Raw genomic sequence first — 22,119 nt, forward strand, 5'->3', positions numbered from 1 at the left:
TTGGTTGGAATTTAGAAATATTGTACATTTTTTCTTCTGTAATTATAAAACTTAACTCTCAAAAAATCATAACACTTAAAATTTATGAATTCATATATTTATTTAAAGTATACAAACTTAAAAAGAAAATTAATTACGTACCTTAATAATAATCTTAAAATTAAGAGTACGACATTTCATGTACAACTCACATCCCTTAAAATTAAACATTCGTTTATTTATTTAAAAGATATAAAAAACTTAAAAATTAATATAATTGTGTAGCTCAATAATAATATTCTTAAAAATAAAAATGTGAAATTTTATATTCAACCACTATTTTAACCCAGCAATTATATAAGGCACTATCATATTATTATTGTTATTATTGTTATTATTGTTATTATTGTTATTGTTATTGTTATTGTTATTATTATTATTATTATTATTATTATTATTATTATTGTTATTGTTATTGTTATTGTTATTGTTATTGTTATTTTTATTGTTATTGTTATTGTTATTGTTATTGTTATTGTTATTGTTATTATTATTATTATTATTATATGTTATTTTAAACCTTCCATCTCCATATTTTCTTTATGTCTTTCCGTCTATCCTCTTAGTAATGACAAAAATAATTTTATATCTAAACGTAATTAGTGAGTAATGTACCATAATAAATATCAACTAATCAAATTCCCACATTTTCAATTCTCAAGCCAATAATCAAATTTTCATAACTCCTTTCATAATAGTATATATTTAAGTTCACATCAAACTATTATATTGAAGTATGATTTCTTCTTATATTGTTGCATAATTTTCTTATTTTTGAGTAGTTTACTTTCATTAATTTTTTTGGTATTTTGTATTATTATTAATTATTTTAGTGTCACTTTCTTCTTCTTCTTCTTCTTCTTCTTCTTCTTCTTCTTCTTCTTATTATTATTATTATTATTATTATTATTATTATTATTATTATTATTATTATTATTATTATTATTATTATTATTATTATTATTATTATTATTATTATTATTATTATTATTATTATTATTATTATTATTATTATTATTATTATTATTATTATTATTATTATTATTATTATTATAAGGATGCGCGCAGCTTTCATTAAAATAGAAATAAAAGTTTACATGAAATTGGTGGGGAGCCGAGAGACAATCTGGGCTCCCACACCCTTAGCAACAGCAAAGCTAAGTCTAGTAAAAATATAAGCGGCCACCCGAGCCCCTGCATCCTGAGATACCGAGAATTTCTAGATCCGCTTGAGCAAGGCAACAGCATCCGAACCCAGCTCCCCAAGTGAAGAGAAAGAGAAGGGAAGAAAACCATAACCCGCTGCCGCGCACAACTCCCCATACTTAGCACACTTACGCTGAGCAAAGATCCCTAGGGCACAAAATCCGCCATCCCGATCGAGTCAAAGGAGAAGACCCTGTCAAGTCAACACACACATCGCGCCCCCTGTCCCAAGAATAAAGCAGCAAATCCGCAGGACGAAGAGATCTACCATGCCCGTCGATCAAACCGATATCAACCTCCTTTCCCACAGAAATACCAGATCTATAGCATATGTCGAATAGAGTGTCACGGACGAGGTTATGCCGATGTTTAACACCCACAGTACCAGTACAAGAAACAGCGTGGTCCCATTTATTATTATTATTATTATTATTATTATTATTATTATTATTATTATTATTATTATTATTATTATTATTATTATTATTATTATTATTATTATTATTATTATTATTATTATTATTATTATTATTATTATTATTATTATTATTATTATTATTATTATTATTATTATTATTATTATTATTATTATTATTATTATTATTATTATTATTATTATTATTATTATTATTATTATTATGTTGCACTTGATACCATTTATATGACTTAGTTAATAGTTGTATTTCTAGGTTATTAGTTTAAAGCAGATTTTAATTTAATATTTTCTTTTGTAAGGTTTGGGTGACCTCTATTAACTAAATTTTTGCACTATCTCATGTTTTGCAGGATGAAAATTAACGTTAACGTTCTCATCAGGCTGTTTTTTCCGGTTCCTATAGGGGTATATTATTTATCGTTTTATGAATAAAAGTTGCAATTTTTCCGTCGTATTACATGTTTTGGATTAAAGTTTTGACATATAGGTAGTTAATGTATCACACTCATTCTTTTTTTTATTCATTTTATAAATGTTTAACCTTTATTTTGATTGCAAATGTAGTATTTAGAGAAATAAAGAAATCTGAGTGACGTATCCACAACGGGAAAGAAAAATAAGCCACCATTTTTTGGATTACTAAATAAAGACATTTAGGTGGACGATTTTACCACTGTATCTAAATTTTGCTAGAAGGAATAAATTTTGGATTTTATATCATAAGATTTGTAGTTGTTTTTATTCAGAAGTTGAATCATGGGTGTATTTATATAAACCAATCGTTATACGCTTCTAGCTTAAGCAAATGTTTCTTTGAGATATGAGTCATCTATCTCTTTCGCAAACAACTCTTCACATTGTTTTAGGGTTAATTGGACTTTAATACAATTTTAGGGCCGGTGACTCACTACAAAAAAAAGGTTCCATTGCGATGGAGACATTGCGACGGACACGTAGCCCGTAGCAAATAAAATCCTGCGACGGGCCTTGCGACGGTTCCCTAATTCTGCGACGGACTTGCAATGGAAATTCCGTAGCAGATGAATCTCCCAGACCGCCAATTTTTCTAACATGGCGGAAAAGCTTACGACGGAAATTCCGTCCCACAAATAAAATAATAATAAAGTTTGCGACGGAAATTCCGTCGCTACAATAAAATATTATTTTTTTTACGACGGAATTTCCGTCGAAGGCTTTTTTCAATGGCAGGCTTTACAGCTCATTTAGTAAAATATTATTTACTATTTACATCTAATCTGAACTTTTTGTATTTATTAAATGTTTGTCATCAGTTCAATTGGATGACATTCCATCCTTCCTACAAGGTAGGACATAAAACATAAATTACATAACTATAGTATTATGCTTGGAAAGGTGAGATAATGGTGCCGAGTATCTACAGCGTGTTGGTGGCCGGAGTACGGTAGTCTGACACAAAAATCCAGTGTTAGAATTATGTTTGGGTAAAGTAAATTTTTTAAAATTTGATAACCCAAAAGTGAATTTCTCTTAACTATAGGACTTTCGAATGAAAATAATATGTACATGTTACTGACCGTTAATAAAGGAGTTAAGGATGACATTATGTTTGATAATTATTTTGGCATATAAAATGTACGGTAGATGAACACATTCAATAAAGATTAAAGAAGACATTAGGCTACAAAATTCGAAACCACAAATGAATTAGAAAAGATAAAATCATGTTTGGAAGAAAATGATTACTTTCATATGACAAACTATAAAATATGCTATAAATAAGCGAATCGCATACTTATAAAATCCCGTGCATTTGCACGGGTAAAAAAACTAGTTTTTTTTCTTAAACATTCTATTTAATACCCTTGTTTACCTAAAACCCAACCAAATGAACTCTTAAATCATCATTTTTCCTAAAACTTAATCTAACTGCTCAAATGGCTCAAAAGATTGATTCCAATTTAACAATTAATAAAGTATTTTACTTTTTTATCAATTATTAATATTATTTGTTGATTTTTAATTAATCATTCAAAATTTATTTGTTTGTTACAGATAAAATTAGGATTTGTTAACTTTTAATTATTTAATTAATTAAATTAGAATTTATGGTGGTTCTTGATGGCTACCGAATCACTCAAATTAGTATGATACTTACACGAGCTAGGTTTTGAACAACAATTTGGCTAATTTGTGCTCCATTATTCCATCTAGTTAGGATAGAAGGTGGTTTGTGGTGGCTACCTAAACACTCAAATTAGTATAATTATTAGTATATAATTAGTAGTAATCTTCTTCTTATTCGTCTTATAATAATAATAATAATAATAATAATAATAATAATAATAATAATAATAATAATAATAATAATAATAATAATAATAATAATAATAATAATAATAATAATAATAATAATAATAATAACAACAACAACAACAACAACAACAACAACAGTAGTAGTAGTAGTAGTAGTAGTAGTAGTAGTAGTAGTAGTAGTAGTAGTAGTAGTAGTAGTAATTGTAATATAATAATAGTAATAATATTAATGTAATAGTATTAATATTAATAAATATAATTCTAATTATTATAATAATAATAATAATAATTATTACTATTACTATTACTATTACTATTACTATTACTATTACTATTACTATTACAATTACTATTACTATTACTATTACTATTACTATACTATTACTATTACTATTACTATTACTATTACTATTACTATTACTATTACTATTACTATTACTATTACTATTACTATTACTATTACTATTACTATTACTACTATTATTATTATTATTATTATTATTATTATTATTATTATTATTATTATTATTATTATTATTATTATTATTATTATTATTATTATTATTATTATTATTATTATTATTATTATTATTATTATTATTATTATTATTATTATTATTATTATTATTATTATTATTATTATTTTGGTTCAGTTCAGCTCCAATCAGTTTTAGTTCAGTTCAAATCCATTCAGTTCAGTTTAGTTCAGCTCTAAAAATTCAGAAAGAACAGGGCCTAAGACGGTATGATACAAAACAATGAGGTGATCATTATTAATGGAAATCAGTTACTCCTTTTGTCCCGGTCATTTATTGTCTTTTTCCATATTAACGTGTCATTGAATTGTTGTCCTTTCTATTTTAAGAATGAACTTGATGAACAATTTGATCATTCAGCTTCATTTTGTTCCACTTGTCATCCCCTTAGTAACCGGGTTGCGAAACGTCGTTGACGTTTTATAACGAATCGTCGACGTTATTTAAAAAAAAGACACTCATACCCTTACTTCTATTCTCTCTATCTCCCTCATCTCTCAACCAAAAACCAAACCCCAAAAACATCAACAATTTTGATTAAGCATCGTTGATGACAAGGACCACCGCACCATCACACCGCCACTATCAGTATCACCCCCACCATCATCGTCGTCGAAGCTCTTGCCCACTGTGACACCGAACAAACCACCAAATTCGAGTAAGTCTCCCTCCCTTTTTGCATTCTATTCGGTTTTGATTGTTTAGATTATGATTGTTTTTTTGCTTTATTGTTGTATCTGATTAGATATTGATTGAGATTGATTAATTGATTATTTGAATTAGTTTTAATTATTTCAATGGGTTTAATTAGTTTTTATTAGGTTTAATTTGTTTCCTTTTGTTGTTATTGTCGATTGTTGTTATTGTTGCCGTCGTATTAGTTGCTGTTGTTGTTATTGTTGTCGAAGGAAAGTTCTGTTGTTGGTGTTGTTATTGTTGTCGAGGAATTTTTTGGATGTCGGGTTTAATGAAGGGAAAGGGGACGGATAGGGACGTTGAATATCAACGTCCAGGTTGGGGTAGGACGTGAGGATTCAACGTCGGGGTTGGGGTAGGACGTGAGGATTCTACGTCTCTGTTGGGGTAGGACGTTGAAACTCAACGTCTGACATGGAGAAGAACGTTGAATATCAACATCTGTCAGGAAGGGACGCCCATTTATCATGTCCATAGCTGGCTTGGACGTCGAGTTTTCACGTCCAGCTTGGTTAAGGACGTTGAGTTTCATTGTCTTTGAAGGTATTTGTCGGTCCTTAAAACAGTTTTATTAGACAAATCTCCAGGACCATATGCATGCTAGAAATAAGAATTAAACACAAATAAAAGAGTAATCGAATTACCTCACATCGGAATAAATCCGTGAGCAATAATATCCAGCAATATACGAAAATAAGAGTGGATCTGAATAACCCAACTGCTATAAATAACCAAGAGCACTCCAATTGTAGTGCCTTCACTAGTATCCACACGTATGAATATGAGATATGATTTGTATGCTAGTACAAGGGTAGGGTTTTATTATTCTCACAGAAGAATAGGATCGATGAAACTGACTCCCATATATCTCTATATATAGGAAATCAAAGACTCAGTTTTCTAATCAAACCCTAACTTTATTTGCAGCTGGGCCTAATCTAATTAGAGCCCTATTTCCATATTTCAGTCTGACTGTAAAAGGAAACACCGTATTCATCTGTGTGTGACCCAATGGGCCTGTTTAATTCTACATGAGTCCTTAAACTCATTTAAGACTCGGTCCGTAAGCGGCTTCTAGCAAAGCGTTATGGTTAAATAGAATATAAACCGGGTTACCTTAATTGAACTCCGAACATAAATCCAACAGTCTCCCACTTGTACTGTGTCCAATTAAACATGTCTCTTTGCTTCTATTGTTCCAATCAAGACTAAGGTAGGAAAAGTGTCAACCTTATATGTCTTAATCATTTTTCTCGAATCTCTGAGTTGAATTGCTACAGCAAACGACTGACAATCACCTCGTCTGAGCGCGGCCACGCATTTTACAATTCACACTCTTCGAGAGGCGATAAACAATAAACTTCCTTCAGTAGGGAAGGAACAAACACCATGTTGTTTAACCACATCCTATCACATGATCCATAGTAAGTCCAAGCATTGCCGTTATAGTCACCAGTCACAGCTGACGTTTGACAATGTCAAAACAAACTACTTAGCATGTACAGAATAGTGAAAAACTCAGGTCTAAAGATTTTATATTCACTACTTACTAGTGATAAGAAACTTTACTGACACTAAGCGAATCCTTAGTAAAGTTCTTAACGGGTATGTCTAATACATGTTCTCTAACATGTACCCATATGCCTGGTTGGATATCCCAATACCATGACTTAAGGAACTTAGTCATCAACCAGCTCATATACTAATCATTTTTAGGCATTCAAGTGTTCCAATTTATTGCCCTGATTAGAGACTATAATAGAAAACATCATCCAAATAGAGTTCCAAAACTAAGTCACGTAATTAGTGATCTATTTAATCAATGTTGACTATTGTGGAACAAACATTCAATTAAACAATAAAATGAATAAAATAAAATAACAATTTTATTGAATAAATGAAGTAAATGTAACATATAACTAATTAAACATATCAAATAAACTCCCACCAAAACAAAGATCTATTAATAGGACTATGACCACTCGCTAATGCATCTTAGACCAATGGCAGCTTTATGATGCTCATGCTTAGACTGCGGGAGAGGCTTTGTTAAGGAATCTGCAACATTTGCATCATTCGGTACTCTGCATATCTTAACATCACCTCTATCAATGATCTCTCTGATAAGGTGATATCTTCTCTCTATGTGTTTGGATTTTTTATGTGACTTCGGTTCCTTAGATTGTGCAATAACACCATTATTATCAAAATAAACATCTATGGGGCTAGAAATGCTAGGAATCACTCCAAGTTCACAAACAAATTTCCGACTCCAAACAGCTTCCTTTGTTGCATCTGAAGCAGCAATATACCCAGCCTCTGTTATAGAATCAGCCACAGTATCCTGTTTGGAACTCTTCCAACTAACAGCTCCACCATTTAGCAAGAATACATATCCAGATTGAGATCGAGAATCATCTCTATCAGTCTGAAAACTAGCATCAGTGTAACCACTTACAACGAGCTCTTCATCCCCACCAAATACCAAGAACATATCCTTAATTCTCTTAATATACTTTAGGATATTCTTGGCAGCTGTCCAGTGACCTTCACCAGAATTATTTTGGTATATATATACTCGTCATACTCAATGCACAAGCTACATCAGGACGAGTGCATAACATGGCATACATGATAGAACCTATGGCGGAAGTATAGGTAATCTTTCTCATGCGCTCTTGCTCATCAGGTATCGAAGGACACTGAGTCTTGCTAAGAGTAATGCCATGAGACATAGGCAAGAAACCTTTCTTGGAATCAATCATATTGAAACGTCGAATCACCTTATCTATATAAGTGCTTTGACTCAGACCAATAAGTCTGTTAGGTCTATCTCTATAGATCCTAATACCCAAGATGTAAGCTGCATCACCTATATCCTTCATGGAAAAACAACTTCCAAGCCAATCTGTAACGGATTGTAGCATTGGAATGTCATTTATCATGAAGAGAATGTCATCGACATAAAGAACCAGAAATGCACTGCACTCCCACTATTCTTCTTGTACACACATGGTTCTTCTTCGTTTCCAAGGAAACCAAACTCTTTGATTGCCTGATTAAAACGAAGATTCCAACTCCGAGATGCTTGCTTCAATCCATATATGGATCGTTGAAGCTTGTAAATCTTCCCAGCATGTGTTGTGAAATCTTCAGGTTGTGTTATGTACACATCCTCTTGCAAGTTTCCATTAAGGAAAGCTGTTTTCACATTCATTTGCGAAATTTCATAATCATGAAATGTAGCAACTGCTAGGAGAATCTGAATGGATTTAAGCATCGCTACTGGAGAATAGGTTTTATCATAGTCAATACCATGAATTTGCTTGAAACCTTTAGCTACCAGTCACGCCTTATATATATCCACATTTCCATCCATGCCAATCTTTTTCTTGAAGACCCATTTACACTCAATAGTTTTAACACCATCGGGTGGATCAACCAAAGTCCATACTTGGTTATGGTACATGGATTCCATTTCGGATTTCATGGCCTCAAGCCATTTTTCGGAGTCAAAACCCATCATTATTGCTTCTTTATATGACCTTGGCTCATAATTCTCTACCAAAAGTAGATCACGATTCTCAGTCACTAAGAACCCATATCTTACGGGATCCTTACCAAAATTAGATATTTCAGATCTACATAGGGCGGGTTCCACTGGAGTAGAAACTACACCTCTTTGTAAATATAAACATTGTTCATCCTCATCAGGTGGAGGAATTTCCCGTGTCTCTCAAATTTCTTCGAGATCAACTATACTCCCACTGGTTCCTTTGGAAAGAAATTCTTTTTCCGAAAAGACACCATACCGAGCTACAAATACTTTGCCCTCAGATGGGTTGTAGAAATAGTACCCTTTAGTCTCCTTCGGATACCCTACAAAGAAGCATTTATCGGATTTGGTGCCAAGTTTTTCAGGAATTAACTTCCTTATAAAAGCCTCGCAACCCCAAATCTTTAGGAAAGACATCTTAGGAACGTTTCCAGTCCATATTTCATATGATGTCTTTTCTACCGACTTTGATGGACACCTGTTAAGTGTGAACGCAAAAGTTTCAAGTGCATAACCCCAAAATGAAATTGGAAGACTAGCATGACTCATCATAGACCGAACCATATCAAGCAAAGTCCGATTCCTCCTCTCAGACACACCATTCCATTGTGGTGTTCCTGGTGGAGTTAGTTGTGAAACAATTCCACAACCTCTAAGATGATCACCAAACTCTTGGCTCAAGTATTCTCCTCCACGATCAGATCGTAAAGCTTTAATTGTATTGCCAAGTTGATTCTGCACCTTATTTTGAAATTCTGAATTTTTCAAAGAATTCAGACTTGTGTTTCATCATGTAAATATAATCATATCTTGAAATCATCAGTAAATGTTATGAAATACTAAAATCCACCTCTAGCCGTATGACTCATTGGACCACAAACATCAGAATGTATAAGGCCTAATAAATCAGCCGCCCTCTCACTGTAACCAGGAAAAAGGCGTTTTTGTCATTTTGCCAAACAAACAAGACTTACATCTCTCAAATGATTCAAAATCAAATGAATCCAAAAGCCCATCTTTATGAAGCTTTGGTATGCGTTTCTCATTTATATGACCCAAACGACAGTGCCAGAGATAAGTAGATTAAAATCATTAGTCTTTAATCTTTTGGCATTAATGTTATAGACCTGCTTAGTTAAATTAAGAACATATAGTCCATCAACAATATGAGCTTGACCATATAAAATACCACTACGCATAATAGAATAACATTTGTCTTTTATTCGAATATCAAAATCATTCATGTCCAAACACGAAACATAAATAATATTCCTGCTAATGGCAGGTACATGATAACAATTATCTAGTTCTAAAACTAAGCCAGAAGGCAACGATAAATGAAATGTTCCTACAGCTAAAGCAACAACTCTTGCTCCGGAGGAGTAGATTTTCTAAGGTCCCATTTGGTTTCCTGGAAGAAAGTGTGCAAGCCTAAGCAGGAAGGGGGGTTGGGTTTGAAAGATGATGTCTTGTGGAATAAAGCTGCTGTGGGTAAGTTAGTGTGGTGGATTGCCTTGAAGTCTGATCATTTGTGGGTTAGGTGGATAACTCATATCTATCTAAGGGGGCAGAATTGACATACTTATAAGCCTCCTGCCTACACTAGCTGGTACTGGAGGAAAGTGTGCCAAATCAGAGACATATTTGAGGAAGCACTACAACAACAACTTTGGTCTGGGTATGTAGGACGTGAATACACCATAGCCAAGGGTTATGAATGGTTTAGAGAGAAAGGAGACAAAGTCCAATGGAGTGCCTTAGTCTGGAATAAATGGTCAATCCCAAAGCATAGTTTTCTGGTGTGGATTTATCAACATGGGAATATGAACACAAATTCTAAGCTACTCAGATTAGGGATCAGGGACGATGATACCTGTTGTAACACCCCCATACTCCAAGTGCCTTACCAGGACCACTTAAGGCATGGAAGTGCTACCATCTCGGTTTCCCCGAGGCAATGATAATCATAAGACAATAACGAAACATACTTAAAAGTAAATAATGTTTAAAGTGATTACATACCAACTCCAAAACTGATAAAAAGAAATACAAGATTCTCAGACGGTCTACTGCTAAAATTATCAAAGCTATAAAACATCGTCTGACCCAGCGGAAGACTTCTAACTGCCACGTGATGACTCATCCCAGCTATCCCATACGCGTCATATCATACCTGTTCAACAACTGCTCACCACCCCCGAATGGATCACCACAGTTTTTAAAACATTAACACGGGGTCAGTACTAATCACACAACTCAATATATCAATAATAAGATAAACAGACAGCTTAACCGTCACACACACACACAACCACACCAATCCCAACAATCTCAATCACCGACTGTCCACTGGACCAGCCCTGCCAGTGAGGGACCGCAGCCGTTCCCACCTAAGCCCCGCTCATCATACCGAGCGATAAACCCATGTTCATTAATGTGCACATTCCCTTCCATGGTGGGTTCCACGAAGGGCGAAACCAGGGCGTGAAGCCACTCCCGCAAGTGACTCCACTCAGCCGAGAACGCATCTCGAGAACCATAGACAACCAATCACAATCACAATCACAATCACAATCACAATCACAATCACAATCACAGCCGTCACAATACAATTACTATATCAAACAATCAATCTCAACACATCAACAATCATCCCATTATGGGACTAATACTGAGTAGGAAATCCAACCTGGAAGGCAACACAATCAGACGGTCTCAACAGCTGTATTAAAATTCCTCTTCTACGAATCCTCCTCCTAACATATAATCACATAATTACTAACAATCACAAAACTAACACAAATCCCCAATTCCCAAAATTAGGGTTTAACCAACTCTAACGAAACAGTATAAAAATTATATGTAAAGCTTACCCTCGACACAAGGATCACAACGGTGTAAAGAACGATGAAATCCGACACCTCTAGCTCCGGGATTTGCTAATGATGCGATGACAGACAAACTACGTAACTCCTTTTCTCCTCACTTAGGTTTTAGAAAAGATAAAAGAACTAAGAAAAGTGACGGACAACCTTTTATACTTATCTCGCATCATTTAACAAAACCCGACAAAACATCCCCCGTAAACCGGCTACTCGATCGAGTAGCTAAGGTACTCGATCGAGTGCCCCCTTACTCGATCGAGTACCCACGTTACTCGATCGAGTACCCAACAGGTCAGAAACTATTTTAAATCGCAACACACCCTTACTCGACAGAGTAAGGCCTACTCGATAGAGTACCCAGAGACTCATAAAACCGTAGTATTACAGTCTTCCCTCCTTAAAAAGAACTTCGTCCCCGAAGTTCAACCCATACATAAAAACAACCATACTAACTCGACCAAGGCACAACAACATAGCTAAGAACTCAAGAACTCGACCAACACAAAACATGAACTCTTAACACCCACTCCACCAACTATGTTTACTTCCCCAACATGACTCACGATATCGTATCTACTACATATATATCTCTCACGACACCAACTCCATACATAACCAACTACCATCCTCTAACGCTGCTAGCTCCATAATATCATCCACTATCAAATCCAATATCAAGACACTCATAGACATCAAATGGAATGTTACATTCTACCACCCTTAAAAGGAACTTCGTCCTCGAATTTTACTTACACTCATAAACATCATCATCCAACTGTCACACTAGTGAAATATTCTCACACTCCTAAACATCGAACTACTACAAGCACGGTCATGACCTTTAACAAAATCAACCACAACACGAATCAACCTTTTATTCGACATCAAGACTCAAACTTCCAATTATATTACCATATGCACACCCATAAAAATCTCTTTTATCGCATCCTACTCCTCTTAAGATAAATGTTACGTCCTCGTAACTCACTAATACTAAATCCTAGATATATCTTTTCATTATCCTCATCACCACCGCATGTCAAAGATAACCACCTATAATCTAAACACTCGCCATGCACATATCCAAGGTTCTCTTACTTAAACAACTCTCATACTTCACTTCACTCGTCACACCACCTAACCTATACCACAAAATCCTTAGCTTAACCCAAAACTTCACTTGTTCCCTATTACCGCAACATGACACACCTCTCTATATAAACTATATAAAACTTTTATCGCCAAAAGCATAACTCACGATCCACCCTTGTTACATACACTCACACTAGATCCTCAAGTTCCCTTCTTTCATTACCGCAAGACTCATACATAACTTAACACGACACTAATTCCCCCAACACCCTACACTCAACAAAGGGTTATAAACCACCTGCATCTTTCAGGTCATTACCACACCTGTTTTACAACCTCTCACAACCGCGTCTCATCAGCAGAATATCACTATACCATGACAACAATGAAAACATTTACAACTCTATTTCCATATCATACTCTACCCTCACACCCAGGCTGAAACTGGTAAGAAACATCAACAAACAAAATAACAGCCTACATGTTCAACCAAAACTCACAAGGAACAACAGCAAACAAAACAACAATCTATGTATAACTGGTATGCACTTTCGAAAACTCGTATCATAATCATCCCGCCTACTCCACCACAACCGGTGACGGCATCGCAACACCGCCACCAACAGCCACACCGCAGTGCGAAAATACCCACATCACAGCACTATGTACCGTGCCCGGATCACCACCCGAGGCCCCACAACCACATCGATAGACATCACAACTGCATACAATTCCCATAAACACTGACTCAGCATTACTTCTCAGACAAGAAAAACTTACTCAAATCCACTTTATTAAATCACAACGCAACATATTATATGGATAAACAGATAAGCTTCTCATGAACATCATCTCTACCATTTCACGGAATACACATGTGTTATCAATACACATAAAATTATAACTAGCCATGTCAAATCAATCAAATTATTGCCTTTTGAGCCTCATTCCATTAGATCGTCGTACCCTACATATATCACAAACATTCATATAACACCTTTATAACTATCACACCATACCGCTTCTCGTGAGGTCAGAACCTCACACAAACATTTATACACATCATAGACCCATAATCACATCCAGCCAGTCAATCCTGATCACGTAAGTTACCACTCGATAAAGGTTACCTGTCGCCCGAGCTTAACTCATATGCTCTTCATAACATTCTTCCATTCGCATATCCATCACCCTCTGCCAAATGTAGCCACACCATTAATACTCAACTACTAACAACCGCCTCATATAACCACATCTTATACTCTTTCATAACCATACTTATCAATCTGGTCCCTACAAAATCAACCTCTTTAGAATTGCTACCTTTCTAATATACCATCACCCTTAACCACTAGTCACAAACCATAACACTACCACTGTCCGGACATCAAACCTCTTACACTCATCTCTAAACATCACGTTTTCTTTCCTATCTTTGGTTAACATCCCAAATAACGAACATCAAATCCATCAACAAAATTACCTCGACATTCTTCCCAATACTATCCCGAACTGTATCGTCATCTAACTCTCCACCAAAGTCTCATAGAGTGCAGATACTGAATCAACCTCTTACTCCCTTAATTCCTCGAAACTCATGATTAATCATGTTGTCCTGAAACTTCTGTATACCCATTAACTAATATCCTCATGATAATATCATAAATCTCGACGATTCCTTACTTCTATATCACATAACCCTGGTCAACCTTTTTCTCAGCTTACCTTTATCCACTCAACAATACCAATTAATAGTTCAACTCCTTATTCCTTCTAGCTAACTCTTTAGTAATCCAGTTACCCTTTCGTTGCTCCAAAACTCAATTTCCATTATTTTCTACCGACATCATCTCACTCTTTCTTACCATGAATCTTCTCTTATTATACTATCACTCACACTTGCCACTCATCTATCCATAAAATCAACGTTCACTGTCCAAACAATTGCATCTCCTTTGTACCTCTCTAGAAATCAGAATTCATTTCATACCGTTAATTACCCAAGGAAATCACACAGTAGTTTCATCTCTTAATAAACCAAATCTCGCAAACTCACTCACTATCCATAAATACACCTCGCGACATGTCTCCACAAAGTTTACCATATATTACTCTTCTCAACCCCTTTAAGCGAACTTTCACTATGCATACTCCTAACCCACACGACTCCTAACCATCTTCCTCCATAATTCTTTACATATCTCAAGTTGCCATTATCCACATCCTTACTCTCAATCCTTTCATTCTCACGTTCCTTAGACTCACATCATCCCTTGCCCATATTCACTTGCTTTTACGTTACTCAACACACAATCATATCACTCATCTTATCTCAGAGAACATGCTCTATGTCTCAATTAAGCCATAACGATCTCCCTTTTCTTTTTCCACTATCTATCACGACCACATATAACTCATGTCCTCCCAGCGAACTCATACTCACCACAGGTGCCACTCCTTACATTACAATATTGGGTAACTTACGCATCAAGACCAACATACATGTAAGACAATGCATAAAGAAGCAAAATAACACTTTTGAATTAAACATGATATACAACAAAGTCTAAAGATAAGCATATGACCCAAAATAGGGGTCACTAGATCGAGTACAGGCCACTCGATCGAGTAAATGACTTACTCGATCGAGTAGGTGAAGGTCAGAATCACGTAAAACAAATCACCAGGGATACTCGATCGAGTAACTGATATACTCGATCGAGTGCCCCCATACTCGATCGAGTACCAAGGCTACTCGATCGAGTACCTACGCATTTCTCAGCACTGTCCAGTTTTCGTAAAACAGCCATAACTCACTCATTTCTTGGTCGTTTTGGGCGTGTGACCTATCGTTAGAATCGTAAAACAACAAGATATCACCTCCAATTGGAATCACATTAAAATCATTTATACATATCAAGTTATAACAGTTTAAAGACGACCTCTTTATAATCGAAAAACACAACTATTTGATTTTACTTCCAAACAACTTAAACGACAACAAGGTAAGCAAAACCAACTCAGTACTCACAAAACCAGTATTGCTAATCACATGTTGGTACTTTCAAAAGTCACGCAACAACATCCATCATGCACATATATTATTTAACTCATTAATCATGTACTAACCGCATGCTTTAAATTTTATGACTTTTCGTAAAACAAAACATACTCATACAATTACAAATCCTATTTCCATGTTACTAACACAACAATATTACAACTCCACTTCGTCATCTAAACATATTCATATTCACAAAATCCATATTCTCATGCAATTGACACTCCATCTTTTCCAATCAGTTTATCTATTTCAACCACATTCTTCATTTACAAGTGCATATGATACCACAGTAGACGATTATATGAACTTATTATCTAACTTTACGCAAACATAATTATGTAAAATCATATCAAATCCCCTAATCACAAGTTACTAGTATATACACATTATAGACCATTCATCCTGCAACATCATTACCCATCACACATCATCATATTATCTACTTCCCTTTTTCCACCACATCATTTATTTTCTCATGTACTTTTCCAACAATTCCCTACATCACTGTAAACCAAATATCATGCAACATGCCTATTCACAACACTTTATCATTCACCACATTCCTCATTCCACCACAAACATACATCCACTGATTCATGCCACACATCACCATATAGGTACACAATTCACAAGATAAACACATAACGATCCCGACTCACATCCCATGGTGACCGGTTCAAAATTGTAGGGCGAGTTCGCGACTTTAGGACGTCTCCCAAGTCTTTGCATTAGCCCCTACAACTTTTACCCCGGGTTCATTTTATTTTGACTCCCTATGTTCATTAGGTTAATTGATTACAGGTTTCAGGATCGTCGCTCTGATACCATTTGTAACACCCCCATACTCCAAGTGCCTTACCAGGACCACTTAAGGCATGAAAGTGCTACCATCTCGGTTTCCCCGAGGCAATGATAATCATAAGACAATAACGAAACATACTTAAAAGTAAATAATGTTTAAAGTGATTACATACCAACTCCAAAACTGATAAAAAGAAATACAAGATTCTCAGACGGTCTCTTCGCTAAAACTATCAAAGCTATAAAACATCGTCGACACAAATGAAGACTTCTAACTGCCACGTGATGACTCATCCCAGCTATCCCATACGCGTCATATCATACCTGTTCAACAACTGCTCACCACCCCCGAATGGATCACCACAGTTTTTAAAACATTAACACGGGGTCAGTACTAATCACACAACTCAATATATCAATAATAAGATAAACAGACAGCTTAACCGTCACACACACACACACACAACCACACCAATCCCAACAATCTCAATCACCGACTGTCCACTGGACCAGCCCTGCCAGTGGGGGGGACCGCACTGCCGTTCCCACCTAAGCCCCGCTCATCATACCGAGCGATAAACCCATGTTCATTAATGTGCACATTCCCTTCCGTGGCGGGTTCCACGAAGGGCGAAACCAGGGCGTGAAGCCACTCCCGCAAGTGACTCCACTCAGCCGAGAACGCATCTCGAGAACCATAGACAACCAATCACAATCACAATCACAATCACAATCACAGCCGTCACAATACAATTACTATATCAAACAATCAATCTCAACACATCAACAATCATCCCATTATGGGACTAATACTGAGTAGGAAATCCTACCTGGAAGGCAACACAATCAGATAGTCTCAACAGCTGTATTAAAATTCCTCTTCTACGAATCCTCCTCCTAACATATAATCACATAATTACTAACAATCACAAAACTAACACAAATCCCCAATTCCCAAAATTAGGGTTTAACCAACTCTAACGAAACAGTATAAAAATTATATGTAAAGCTTACCCTCGACACAAGGATCACAACGGTGTAAAGAACGATGAAATCCGACACCTCTAGCTCCGGGATTTGCTAATGATGCGATGACAGACAAACTACGTAACTCCTTTTCTCCTCACTTAGGTTTTAGAAAAGATAAAAGAACTAAGAAAAGTGACGGACAACCTTTTATACTTATCTCGCATCATTTAACAAAACCCGACAAAACATCCCCCGTAAACCGGCTACTCGATCGAGTAGCTAAGGTACTCGATCGAGTGCCCCCTTACTCGATCGAGTACCCACGTTACTCGATCGAGTACCCAACAGGTCAGAAACTATTTTAAATCGCAACACACCCTTACTCGACAGAGTAAGGCCTACTCGATAGAGTACCCAGAGGCTCATAAAACCGTAGTATTACACCTGCTTCCTCTGTGGTCAGGATCATGAGACTCTTGAACATTTGTTTTTCGCCTGCAGATATAGTAGAGAGGTCCTTGCTCTGGTACGGGCTCGTACTGGAATCAAGATCCCGCAGACTAACATTATGGGGTGGAGGTTGAGTAAAAGAGGGACTAAGGAAGATAAAGGAGTAATGAATGCTATGATTAATGCATGTATTTACCTTATTTGGCAGCAAAGAAACTCCTGCAGAATAGATGAATGCGTGTTGAGACCGTCCAAGCTTGTGCAACAACTCATTCAGGACTTGAAGACCCGTTTCTTCACTCTGATCAAAGGAAATGGAGATGGTGGTGAATATTTTAGGAAAATTATGGCTGGAGATGAAGGTGCATCCTAATGACGAAAGGAAGAAGATGACTCTCTCTGTGATCGATGAAGACGATGATAACATTTCTAGGGTTATCTGATTTTGGAGTTTTTCTGTTTTTGTTTCCAATTTGTTTTTGTTGTCGGTTGGGCTATGAATTGGGCTTATCCTTTTCAGCCTAGGCGGTCTGGATAATTGGGCCGTGTTTGGCTCATTTGTATCCGTGTATGGTGACGATTGCATATATATATATACGACTTACATTTTACCCAAAAAAAAGCAACTCTTGCTCCATTGCCCACACGTAGGTCCACTTCACCTTTCACCAATCATCTACTTCTTTTTAGTTCCTGCACATTACAACAAATGTGATAACCACAACCGATATCTAATACCCAAAAAGTAGAACAACGAGTAGTACCATTTACTTCTATGAAGCAACACTTCCATTCTTCACATCTTCCAAGTACTTTTTGTATTTCCTATTCCAATGTCCCTTTTCATTACAATAATGACAGACATCTTCAGAAGGCTTACCCTTTCCTAACTTGGGCTTAGGTTTGAGTTTGGCAATAATTGCCTTACTCTTACCCTTACCCTTATCTGAACATTGCTTTTTAAAGCCCTTTCCCTTCTGTATCATTAGAACATTAGAGGTAGGAGCTTTCTTTATGCTAGGCTCAACTGTCTTAAGCATCCCATGCAATTCTTTTAGAGATTTGTCAAAGTTATGCATATTATAATTTAAAATAAAATCATTATAACTTGGATTCAAGGACTGAAGCACAATATCAATAGCTAACTGTTAGCTTATTCCATCATCAAGTCTTCCAAGGTTATCAAAATAACCTATCATTTTTATGACATGTGGACTAACAAGCTCATCTTTTCCCATCTTACAGTCAAACATAGCCTTAACAGTATTATACCTTTCAGTTCTAGCTTGCTCCTGAAACATAGTTTTCAGGTTTTGAACAATCTCATATGCCGACTCCACGTTCCCATTGAAGCTCAGAGTTCATGGTGGCAAGAATTAGTTAGAAAACATCAGTATTAGCATCAGAATGCTCTTTCCACGCGTTCTTAGCGGTGGTATGGGCATTACTGTCTGGTTTCTTAAGCAATCCCTTCTCAAGGACTTATACCTTTTTCTCTTGCTTGAGAACAATTCTCAAATTGCGATACCATTCCAAGAAGTTTGAACCATTCAAATTTTCCTTCTCAAGGAGAGAACAGAGAGAAAATGAATTGGTGGTATGAGACATTATCTACAACAATATAAATATGCAAGTATAAGTAACATGTTAAAAATATGTAACAAATTAATCTTAAACAATTTTAAGACTATAAAATTATACATGTAACCCTCATACATATACAATATTCCAAGACCCCAAATACTTATAACTTAAGATAGCTTTAGCTCATCGCCCAAATTATAAGGATTAAGATAAACATCTCTATGTTAATTGCATCTCTTATACAACTCTCAGTTTGTTAAATAATAATCATATGAATTTTAACTACATGCCTCAAAGTTCAAAACTGTTTTGAAAATTTTTGTTAAGACAACAAACCTACATGTGTGGATAACTATTATCCACCTGTTCAACTTACATAACTAGAATGCTCTACTTTGGCAGACCCATCACTTGATGATATAAGTTTATTACAGTCATTAGGTTGGAAAAGCATAAACTTAATATTCAGATTGAGGGATTAAACATACATGTCAATTATGAATGCATTCTAATGAACAAATATATATTATATGCATCTCATACATAAAGGAATTAACATTAGCATGTTTCAAATTAAAACAAAGACATATCATTAACATAATCTCAAGATAGATTAATAAAATATTAAAATTTCTAATTGTTAAATCATAAAATGCCCAAAACTCATTCGAACCTTTCGAATTCGGCCTTAAAACGCAGACCCTGCTTTGCAGTCCTGTTTAGAATGTCGTTCACATGCGAAAAACACTACGTTTTCATCAAAATCCGACGATTCGAAACTGATGAACAATATTTATGAAAAAAATTCAATAAATCGTGTTCTCTAATTTAATCTTATAAATTAATCGCAAATAAATATGAATTTAAAGGCAACAACATATATCAAATATATATTGAGATTTAAATTAGACTAATCAAATTAGTCACCTAATCAAATTAGGGTTTTACTAAAATCAGAATAGTTTACACGTGTTAATTTGTAATAATCCTGTAACTATCATCTCATATATGACAGTCATAATTAGTACTAAATTAAACGTCATGATATCGAACAAAACTTACGCACATCACGCATGTTCGCAAGCATATACTTGGAGCATCGGTAATAGTTGATAAGCAAATTAAAACACGAAAACACATGTAATAAAATTCACAGTCATTAGATAATACAAAGTAAACTTGCTGCTTATCATTTGTCAATTATTAATGACTCAAACATGGTAACCATATGCATTAAGTATCATGTGTACGTGTAAACTTATGAATTTCAATGCAAATTATTTGTCAATATCTCGCATCATTCGCACACAATTTTTAAAGGCGGCTAACGAAGAACAAATTGACAAAACTCCCAGACAACGGACTTAGAACAATTCCAATTGTAATTCGATTTTAACAACGCATACGAGCTCTGATACCACTGAAGGGATTTGTCGGTCCTTAAAACAGTTTTATTAGAAAAATCTCCAGCACCATATGCATGTTAAAAATCAGAACTAAACACAAATAAAAGAGTAATCGAATTACCTCGCAACGGAATAAATCCTTGAGCAATAATATCCAACAATATAAGAAAATAAGACTGGATCTGAATAACCCAATTGCTACAGATAACCAAGAGCACTCCAATTATGGTGCCTCCACTAGTATCCACACGTATGAATAGGAGATACGATATGCATGCTAGTACAAGGGTAGGGTTTTATTATTCTCACAGAAGAATAGGATCGATGAAACTGACTCCCATATATCTCTATATATAGGAAAGCAAAGACTCAGTTTCCTAATCAAACCCTAACTTTAATCACGAGGAGGCTGTCGTACTACCACCTAAGAAGGTGGTACGTGATGGTAGAGATCGATATGTGCCGCTTGGTGATGGTTCATCTAGTAGCTTTGGTGGCCATGTAGCTTATAGTAGTTGGACAGGTCCGGGAAACGTAAGATCGTGGATCATGTGTTACGAGAGGTCGGGTGCTCTAGCAAAGATAAGTAAGATGAAGGTCCGTGATGGTGTTACTGAGAGAGTTAGTAAGAGTAGGCTTGATCATTTGAGGTGTTCTTTGACGACCGGTTTGGATGAGAACCTCATTAGTGATTTTGTAGAGAGGTGACAACCCAACACCAACACTTTTCATATCCCGTTTGGTGAGATTATTATCTTCTTGCACGACGTTGAAGATATCCTTGGTATACGGGTGGATAGCATGAGGGTTATGGAGGAGCGTCCCTACGAGGGAGTATATCGGTATGAGGGGGAAGGTGGCTGGCTTTGTAACACCCCCATACTCCAAGTGCCTTACCAGGACCACCTAAAGCATGTGAATGCTACTATCTAGGTTACCCGAGGCAATGTATATCAAATAGACAATAATGAAACGTACTTTATTAAATGAATTTAAAGTGATACATGTCCAATAAAAAAACTGTCAAATGAAAGTACAACTGATCCAAAAAGCTAAACCAACTAAAGTAAATAAATGTTCAAAAAACAGCGGAAGACTTCTAGA

The sequence above is a fragment of the Silene latifolia genome, chromosome 11 (assembly GCF_048544455.1).
Source record: "Silene latifolia isolate original U9 population chromosome 11, ASM4854445v1, whole genome shotgun sequence".
NCBI lineage: Eukaryota > Viridiplantae > Streptophyta > Magnoliopsida > Caryophyllales > Caryophyllaceae > Silene > Silene latifolia.